Source organism: Amblyomma americanum, chromosome 1, assembly GCF_052857255.1.
Source record: "Amblyomma americanum isolate KBUSLIRL-KWMA chromosome 1, ASM5285725v1, whole genome shotgun sequence".
In the NCBI taxonomy this organism is placed as follows: Eukaryota; Metazoa; Arthropoda; class Arachnida; order Ixodida; family Ixodidae; genus Amblyomma; species Amblyomma americanum.
In genome coordinates, this window is record NC_135497.1 from 121483213 (window position 1) to 121493555 (window position 10343).

Consider the following 10343-nt stretch of genomic DNA (forward strand, 5'->3'; position numbering starts at 1 on the left):
ATGGCGCCACATTGATCCGACTCCTTTTTTAAATTTATTTCTCCCCAGCTACGAAAAGTACTTCTCTAATTAGTTTACATGTAAAACTAATTGAATGGGTTGACCACTCGGCTATTTTTGTTTTGTCTAGCACTATTGCCCACATAGCGTTTTGTAGCCCTCAATGTGGCCGTTTTCGCAGAAATCGAGATAACTGTAATTAAATTATAGAACAACGCAAGGGCGGTTTTAAAATTCAATGCGAACAATACTATAATAAGGTTTCAGACAATACTCCAAAAGAGTTCTGTCTCAAAATTTAGGATCCAAGTTTGCCTTAAAAAATGTGTAAATCTTGAAAATTTTATCCTCCTAAGCGCTTCTTTTGAACCAAAATGGCTGCATCCACGATTTATCTTTTGGGGCACGTCAGGGCGTCTCAGTAGCTGACTACATGCGAAGATGAGCTTTTTCGGCAAGGAACCCAGACAACCTCAAAAGTTCTGAGGACTTCCTCAAATGGTCAAAACGTCCTCATCCAGAATAGAACGTTTTGAGTACTTTTTGAGTACATCAAGGCAAATAATATCTTCGTGAGGATGACCTTAATTTGAACTTTGCTGGAAGACTTGAAGATGAAAATTTCTCAAATGTCTTACAGACTTCCTATTGCAGGACAATGTTGCGGCATTAAAATTTTGGCTTTCATAACTTAAAGACTGCAGGTTTGATAAAAAGATATTTGTGTGCTGTAGTGATGTAATGAAGGAAACTTTTGTGACTAAAAAAATTTGCCGCGGTTTAACTACTGCTGAACCTGGTTAGAGCGCGAAAGCTGTGGTGTATCGGGAAAGTAGACGTGGCTTAATTGTCGTCTGTGACGTTTAGCGCGTTCCGCGCAGTGGATAGGCAGCGCGCCCACCCTGTCACCCTGGCAGGTGGCAGTGAAATTAATGGTTAATCGCGAGAGGTTGGTCACCCAATGAACGCTGAGGCCTATATTTCCTACCGCCCTCTACCGGCGAATCGAAAGGTCAAAGGTCAAGTGGTGTGACACCATGGTGGGCCACATATGGTAAGGCCACACATGACATCTGGCTCACTTGAAGGTCAACTGGCAACGCACTGCGAAATCGCCTTACCTAGCGTAGTGAAGCTTTCGCTTCAAAATTATATGCCTTGAGAAGATATCTTCAGATATTATTGCTTTTAAACCTTATGTACTGCATGCTCCAGATGGGGTTTGACTTTATTTTTTTTAGGGGGGGGGGGGGGGGGGCACTCGTCCGAGTGGCTTTTCCATTCAGGCGACAGATTCAACTCTAGAGAGTTGAATGAAACGCTTCCATTAGAACAACATGCATGTAGGCGCTACAAATGCGCTGAACGAAGCAGTCAGTTTTTGGACGTGGCGAAAATTTTGCAGAATTTTTCAGAATCCAAGACAAAAGAAGTAAAAAGAGAGCTGTTTCACAACCCTGCACACACTGCTCACAATAAATAAGCAAACAATAACGCGCATTCCCTGTGCCAAAACGTCATCCCATGTCCTGAACACAGACGAAGAAGGTCCTTCAGAGGAAATTTGAGGATGTCCTGGACATACTGAGGACAGACAACAAAACTATACTCGCGGACAGGTTTCTGTGGCTATGCAACCAAGAATAGTCAGGAAAAGGAATGAGATCGGGCTTTGTCCCATTGTCGTGGGGAGTGGCGCCTGTCCCTGCCCTTGCGACCCTGCACCGCGGTCTCCCCCTTCACCCCGCTGCACCTCTATCCCGAACAAAGAACAACCAATGTACACCTAATATGTGGAAAAAGGTGCGGCCTTCCCTTTTTTTTTTATTCGACGAAAATAGTTTCGAAAATACATTGAGCAATTCCCCCCCCCCCCCCCCCTCCGCGCTTTCAACCGCCGCACCCAAGATTATCCAAAAATAAAAATGCACCAGCATCAGTACGAACACGGGAGCGAAAGCGCGAGGGAATAAGCGAATTAACTACGTGCTCAGAGTTTCGCCACATTCATGGTCCTTAACACGGTAGCCATTGAGACGTCAGTGCAAGCAATTTATAATGTCTTCCCATTTGACTTATTCTCTCACACTGACTGATAGTTGTGCCGCAGGCACCTTCATTTTCTTTTTTACTGCGACCATGCACGCACGCACACACATACAGGTACACGTCCCATACATCGAACCCACATCAAACCGGCGTGTACACATCTACAACTTTCTGCTGTAAACGAGAAAGCGAAACCAATCAACAGCTGATTCGTTTGCTCAACTGGTTCAACCTAATCCAAGCCAAGGCGAGCAAGTGTTGGCGGTCTTTCAAGACCTTTCAAGGCTGTTCGAGGGATTGAAGTTGTTCGTCCCTTTGCAAGCAGCGTAGTTAAGGTACCAAATGTCGCCGTGTTTTCGATGGTGCCATGTGCTGCTTAAACAACAGCTTATAAGATCTGTTTTGTTTCCATAATTTCAGCATAATGTGCAACTTTGACTCCATTGTGGTGACCTGCTCTTCTCTCAAATCGGCGACTGCAATTGAAGCAGGTAATGCGTGGCAGCATATCTACTATTCCTCGCCGTTTGCAGTGTTCTCATTTTTTGTTTTTGTGCATGAGGCTCGATTTTCACTTTTTCCAGAACTCCGCGTACTCCAAGCACGGAACATTATTTCCCAATCAGTCAAGATTCTCACCGTCGAAGACCCCGCAAGTAATATCGGCAGCGGAGCTGCGACATTGAATGCGCTCCTGGTAGTGACAGAATTTCTGAGGGCACATAACGAATTTACGGCAAGTATACGGCTGCTCAGAACCGATTTTATGATACAGGGTGCGGATTTTACTAGCGCACATGTTTCTGTAAAGTTAAGCGAAACTATGACTTCCCGCATGAAAATGAAGGCACTATTTCCAGTTGAATTTCTATTTGGAGTGGCTGGAAAGGGCAGTTCTATTTCAAATTCTAGCTGGAAGTAAAAATTTTCTTGGTGGAAAAAAATTTTCCAACTAGAAGCTCAAAAATATTTTAGCTAGACACATTTCCAGTTCCACAATTTTCCAGTTGGAATTTAATGTTTTCCAGCTGCAAAAGGGCATGATTTCCGGTTCCGTAATACAGCAGGTAATGGAAACATTTTCATCTGGGTTTACAAGGATGTCTAGGCTGCAATTGTTAAGTGCCGTGCGTGGACAGATAGCGGCTATAAAAAAAAAATTGCCTGTCTTGAAGTTGCCTACTATTACCTATCTTGAAGTTTGCTCATTCCTTTGTGCCATAAGCATCGCTTCTCAGCGGCTTATTGCAATTTAAATGGTTTTTTTATTACTCCATCAGGACTTCTGCAGCACTCAGTGAAATTGTAGCCGTTCTTATATTATTCCGCATACAAGTATGTGGTGTAGGGTGGTGAGTTAAGTATTACAACTTTGCAATGCCTCAGATGTTTGCAAGAAGGGGGATGTGGCTTAGATGGGTTTGTTAAAAACACAGTTTCTTGTGTCAAAAAGGAAAACAGGAACACCGACCAAAAGTTGCTGTTAAAAAGGTTGAGACATTTCAGCAACCATACAGAAGCTTTGGTCACGTAATTTCTTGCCTTGACCAGCGCTCCTGTTTTCCTTTTTGACATGAATTTACTAGCAGGCCACACGAGATGTCATCAAACATTACATTTTAGAATGTCTTGTACGCCTGATTCTCCAAGTTGTTCTTGCTGGCACAGAAATTGGGGATACATTGAATGGGGTAAGGGAACGTGATAAAGAGAGTGTGGCATCAGTGGAAAGAATAGAAATTGAATGAAAGAAATCATACTAGATGTTTCTTAAAGTTTTGAATCACTGTAAATACTCAGCATGGGGTGGTAGGGAACACAATAGTGCATGAGAAAGGGGTGCAGAGTCGGGTGGGCAGATGAGGCTAGGAAATTTAGGAGGATTGCATGGCTGAGGTTGGTGCAGTATAGGGCTAGTAGGAGATCATTGCAGGACTCCTTTGTCCTGCAGTGGACATAGCTGGCCAGATGACTATGGCACTGAATTAAGCCCACAGTTGTTCACTGTATCCTTTTCTTGAAGTGTAGTCGTTCACAACATGTTGTAATGCGCATGCCTTAAAGAACAGCACAAAAACAGTCATGAAGCCCGCCGTCTTGCGCTGCAGCCCAAGCGGTGAGAGGTGGCTGCGAAGAAAAGAAAGGCATAGTAACTTTCTCCTTCAGGGATTCAGGGTCAGTGCCTGAACCAAGCCATGGGGGAGGGGTGGAAGGGGTGGAAAGGAGTGAGGAAGAAGTCTGTAGTGGAAACTGTGAATGCGAGTCAAAGCTTCGATATTCGTCTTGCTCTCACATGCTCATGGGTTAGCCACACAGTTATAGAACCTGTTTTCTCATACTCAAAGCTTCCACTCCACTGCAAGAACCCGATTGAGTATAGTGCATGCCTTGCTTGGTCTAAGCCCCTTGTGCTCAAGGCAGGTAGTTCAGAGAGTTCTAGCCTTTGAGCGCTGAAAACATGTACAGCAGAACAAATGATCAAATAAACTATAAAGTTCACAAGCAACCAAACAATCAATTTGGGTGTGTACCTGGACTGCCAAGGCCGCTTCAACATTTCCTCGAAATAGCTGCCATGTAGCACTGATGGCAGTCTGCCAACTTCAACAATGACATCTCCAAGATGGAGCGCTCGCTGTTCATTCACAACATGGAGAATACTATCAACCTTGAGTTACTCAATAATCCAAATGTGTTCGCTCGCCATTTGTGGAAGAACGAGTATGAATAGTGTTTTAACAAAGCATTTCCCTAAACCCATCTCGATGTCTCACACTAGCTGCATTAGCTGTCACATACGCCTGCTAGGGCCTCTTGTGACTCAAATCTTCATTTCGACATGTGCAAACACGCTTCACATATTTCTGCATTCACATTCTTTATTCTTACCGATGCCTTTGAAACATTGGTAGACTATATTTTTTGCACCGCTCTGTGTGTTTGCTTACAGATTGCTTTTGAATTAAAATAACGTGTAGTATGGTGCTTGGGCTGTTTACCTTTGTGAAAGCAAAATTGCCCTAGAATTTCCACTGGAGCAGTTTTTCCACTTTAAGGTGTAAAAAACTTCGAGACCACAGGTGTAGAAAGTCTATAAAAAAGACTCAGGGCTCAGTTAGTGTTCTTGCTCTCTCTTTCTCTTTCTTTTTTTCCTCATTACAAGATTTTGAGTTACTATGTGTCTTTATTAACTTGTAAAGTGTGACTATGCACAGATATAGCATGCTAAAGACACAATGGCACAGACCAAAATTTTTTTCACAAGGCATTAAGATGTCCGTAGCTCTATGGGTTTAGATTAAGGTGAAGTAAAATTGTCGTATACATGTCAGTTATCACAATTTTTTTTTTGGGGGGGGGGGGGGGGGGGGGGGCTTGCACAGGGGGTTCTCCCTCAGCTCCACCCAATCTCAAACTCGCTGTGACCCTGTCTAAGTACACAGGTTACATGCTTCTGTTGTTGCAAGGGTAAGTCCTGTAAATTACTTGGTCAAGATTTAAGATGTTGTGATGAGTTAATTCCTGGAAGCAAACGCAAAATTTTATTTTCTCTAATGCAATATATCATTCTTCATTAATATGTCATTCTGACAGTAAAAAGGAATCCCCTAACATTATCATATTATTATTTGTTTTACAGGTAGTGTTTCCTGATGTGCTTGACAAAAGTCGAATTTTGATCCTGCATCACGTAAGATGTTTGGTGTTATTACACAGTTTTAACATCACTGCATTATTACTAATTTCTAGGATTTTGTGCAAGTTTCACAGTCTGGACTTGTTCAAGTCGTTGTACTGTTATAACCGTAATTTCTGGTATACAGTCCAAGGGATATACTTGTTTAAAAGTTCAAATTTTGTGCTTTTCAGACTATGGGCGTGGACTGTACAGCATTTTTCAGTATCGCTGAATATGGTGTTAAATTCCCAATACTTGTTCTATTATGATTGGTTTGGTTTGGTTTATGGGGGTTTAACGTCCCAAAGCGACTCAGGCTATGAGAGATGCCGTAGTGAAGGGCTCCGGAAATTTCAACCACCCGGGGTTCTTTAACGTGCACTGACATCGCACAGTACACGGGCCTCTAGAATTTCGCCTCCATCGAAATTCAAACGCCGCGGCCGGGATCGAACCCGCGTCTTTTGGGTTCTATTATGAGGTTTAGTGATTAGTGAGGTTTAGTGCACTGGTTGTATGCATTGCTCTTGTGGTCCATGTGCCAAGTGCAAGCAGACTAGTGAAAAAAATTTTCATCAAGCAAAAATTGAGCCTTGCATCTGTGTCTAGTGCAGACTGTATGCTACCTCGTTTGTTATTCTACTTTTTTTTTTTACTTTTTGTCATGCAACATTTCTTTTTCTAGGCAGTGCTGTCTGCATTAACCGTAATAGATGTTGGCCTGTAGTCATGCCTACCAGCTCCAGTAGTAGTAACTATTCGTTTTTATATAATGCCAGTAGTCTGTAGTATGGATGTTTAATTTTTAGCTAGAAGTGCAGTGTTTTGCCATAAAACCGGTCTTGGCAATTTTTAATGGTAGTATACAACGACAAAGCACTGAAAGGTTTTTTTTTTGTGTGTATACTTCACTCTGCAGAGTAGGGAGTATGCTCTGGAGCCATGTGGTAAAGCATTTATGAGCATACCTGAAATTCATGCAGCTTCCACTGACCAAATTTTGTCATCTGCTTGTTCAGATGATTTCACATATAACAGTCTCAGCGTTATGGGCTTTTTTTCTGGTTTGCCTTGAGCAATTGAAATGAGCTTGCTATCAATTTATTCTGAAGGAGTAGAACTGTGCAGCAATTCTATTTTTACTGGATTTTACATCATGCAATAAATTTATTTAGTTGCCTTCCTAAATTACCATTGTGTATGTTTTATGTACGTGCATGTTGTGTATCATTGTGTACGTAATAGTGTACGTTCTACGCATGGATGTTTTTCAGCGGTGTATTTTCCCTGAGGCAAGTGTAAAAACTGCATATTGGGTGGTACAATTCTGTTAATATTTCTTATACTTTATAAACATTTTTTGGCTGACACCCTTTAACAAATTCCCCAATCAAAACAATTAAAACCACAAAACACCTTATAACTCACATTCTAGTTGAGTTATATATCCAAAATCTAATTGCATATTTGGACCCTACATAAAAAAACACACTTTTGTTGTGATGATGATAACGATGAAACCATAACTGAAAAAAAGTAGTTTTATGACCAGCATCCTTCCTTAATGTCAGAGGCTATGATTGTTAATGGTTTGATCTGCTACCATCAAAAACCGGGGTTATGCCACATTGAATTCTGCTCTGTCCATGCTAGAAAAGTGCTTTGTGGGAAACATTTTCTGAGTCTTTGTTTGCACACAGGTGGAAGAAATTCAGCAGGCTTTCTTTAGCGGATGTGTTGGTACACCAGAGCCTGAAGGACCAGTTTCACAAGTGCTGGTAGGTGAATATAGTTGAGAATTTGGCTCACAGAGGTATGCAGTTAACTCTTGGGCTAAAATGAGACTGAAAATTTGTTCAAATTACACAGGGTGCAAATTATGTGTAGCTTCTTTTACTACATTTGATGTCAACTGGCTCAAAGCATCAGCCTAAATAGACCAGAACTTCAAATTAAGTGACCTGGAATTACGAAGAGTTTACTGTAATATTGATGGTGGCTTAAGAGGTGTTTGAATGAGGAGGTTGGTGTTCAGGTGGATGAGTGTGTGTGTTCTGACAAAGGGAGAGGCACGTGTCAAAACAATTTATTGACTGCTTACATCTCAGATGGGGCACGAACTGAAATTAAAAAAAAAAAATGGCTGCAAAGTTTGTTTGCTTTTTGCATGTGTGTACGTTCCTGCTTGAACTTACATTCTGATAGATGCAGTGCATACAACCTCTCCGCTAAATGCACTGCATTTATGACCAATAGCATATGAAACATGCGTCTTGCGGGCAATCTTAGCACAAGCCTAGCGCTATATGTTATCCGTGATGTACATTTGTTGGTGCCATGGTCGTTAATGCAGTACATTAGTTGCATGGTCCTCATATTAACACTAGGGCTTTTATTTGGATGCAGTAGTTTTAATCCATTGTTTGGTAATGGCACTTGGGTGTTAATTCGAATATTAACAAATCTAATGATTTCTGTGGTAGCCGATTGACTAAAATATAATCTAGTGCTTTGTTGCTTTTCCGTAGTAATTCTTACATTTTTGCACAGAAAAAGAACCAGTTATATTTGTCCAGTGTGTGCAAATACTATTGCAGTTTGAATTTAAGCACAACTCTTGACAAAAAGAAGCATGAGGTTTGTTATCAGTTTTTAATTTCATTATTATTTCTTGGTTTTCTCACTTCACCCTGGCCAAAAGATTTGGCTTCATCTATGTGGTTTTGTGCACTAGGATATTTTCTTGTGTAATGTAGTGTTTGCATTTACCCAGTATAGTGAAATGATTACATATGTTTTTGCTGCGGCATGTGCAGGAAAAAGCAAAGGCACCTCGTATGAGAGCAGCACTGATTCACACTATATTGGCTACTATTGCAAGAACATCTTATTTCATGTTGCAAGTGACATCATTGAGAAGACGCTTTTGGAGAAATCAGATGTCCTAATCACCCCGTACATGAATGCAGCCTGCGCCTATGGTCGTGAGGCAGACCTGATGGCTGTGCTCGATTCGGGTATGTGACACTGAACTTGCCCTCATACTTAGACACTTGACACACAGTAAACAGGGTTAGCTTGTTGCATATAACTTCCAGTAAAGTATGTCATTGAAAAAGCAGCCCTTTCTCTAGCTGCTAGTGAAAATAGGTCAGGGAGAGACGGGAGGTTAGAAGGTAAGCTCAGCTGAAGACATAAATATCTTGGTTTTTTATCTCTATAAATAGCCGTCAAGCTCATTGCACTTGACTGAGGTCACAACTATTCTTGTATGCTTAAAAGCATGGCTTTTGCTTGAGGTGGTGATTCAATTGTGTAACCCATGTATAATGGGTTACGCAGCTTAATCACCTTCACCTGATCCTTTTAATCTGATACTGTACATTTATTGCTTTATTGTATCGTTCCATCAGGTGCAATGTCAGTGCTAGTGGTATGTCTTTTTATGTTTTCCTTTTGCCTTGACTTTTTCTTGGTTTGCAGTACATCATAACAGCTCCAGCTTCCCAACTGCCTCCTTTTGGAGTTTGGGCTGTGGCCGAATGCCCGGCAAGAATGGATCTATTTGGTGGTTGGACAGACACACCACCCATCTGTTATGAACTTGGAGGCTCTGTAATCAATATCGCTGTTTTGGTTGATGGCCAGGTGAGCTGCTGAGAGTTTAATGCACACGTAGGATTTAATTTGTTTGAAACTGCTCTTATTTTGGAACATGATTTAAGTATAATACTAGGTCTTTATGAAAAAGTTGCCTGCTGGGTTTAATACCTTCAAAACCTGTGGCCTGATTGGCTTGCATGTCATTTGACTGTGTCCTAGAGGTAATTTCTGTGCATGAATCATTTTCATCTGCTCAATCGGCAGTTGTATGTCATTGAGTGATGTGGCATGCACAGCGAGCTTCTCATTCAGAAAGTTCGAGTGAATTAATTGGCACATTTGCATTAGCATCGCTTTCATGTTCCTTTTGGTGCTATAATTTTTTTTCATTTCAGATTAATGAGTTCAGACTTCAGAATCGTTTGAAGAGTTTCTAAAAATGAATGTGTCCAAGCTAGAAATGGAAACACAGATCAGATTATTCCATCATTGTGAATACAACACTGGAACTGCATAACACATTGTTCAGTTGCATGTCACTGCTGATCGTGGAGGTAAACATGACAGTGCACTACGGTCTCCTCTCGCAGGTGGCCAAATGAGATGCAAGCTAGGGCACAGGTTATTGATAAATCTGTTCAGACATTCCGCAGACAGACTTGGTTAGTGATTCACGTTCACTTCCTTATTTAATTACTGCTGTACTGCAGCAGCCAGTATTAAGGCATCTGTCTTGAGCTGGCTTTAGTTGTTGGCCACATTTCATGTGAGGACAGGACAGCCTTGTACACACGGAGTAAATCTAGGCTTACCAAAATATCCACTTCCTTCCCTCTACCACTCGCTGTAATGTCACTCGTAGTCTGCAGTAACTATGGTACATGAAATGCTGCACACACATTTAATGCCTCTTGTCATTCCTTGACAAAAACCAATTGGAGCCAATGCACGAAGACTGCTTGAGTATGTAGGACCTTTTAAAACCAACCACACTTTTTCAGGGTGATGTCAG

The 10343-nt window shown here is 41.5% G+C and overlaps 1 long non-coding RNA gene across 1 annotated transcript; it reads left to right on the top strand.

The window, feature by feature from the left end:
* Positions 1-2311: 2311 nt before the first annotated feature.
* On the top strand, positions 2312-10325 carry LOC144113566 (uncharacterized). Its single transcript, XR_013310824.1, has 8 exons — positions 2312-2384; positions 2470-2540; positions 2634-2705; positions 5690-5740; positions 7429-7506; positions 8545-8745; positions 9212-9376; positions 9922-10325. It is a non-coding gene; the product is annotated as an uncharacterized LOC144113566 (long non-coding RNA).
* The last annotated feature ends 18 nt before the right edge of the window (positions 10326-10343 follow it).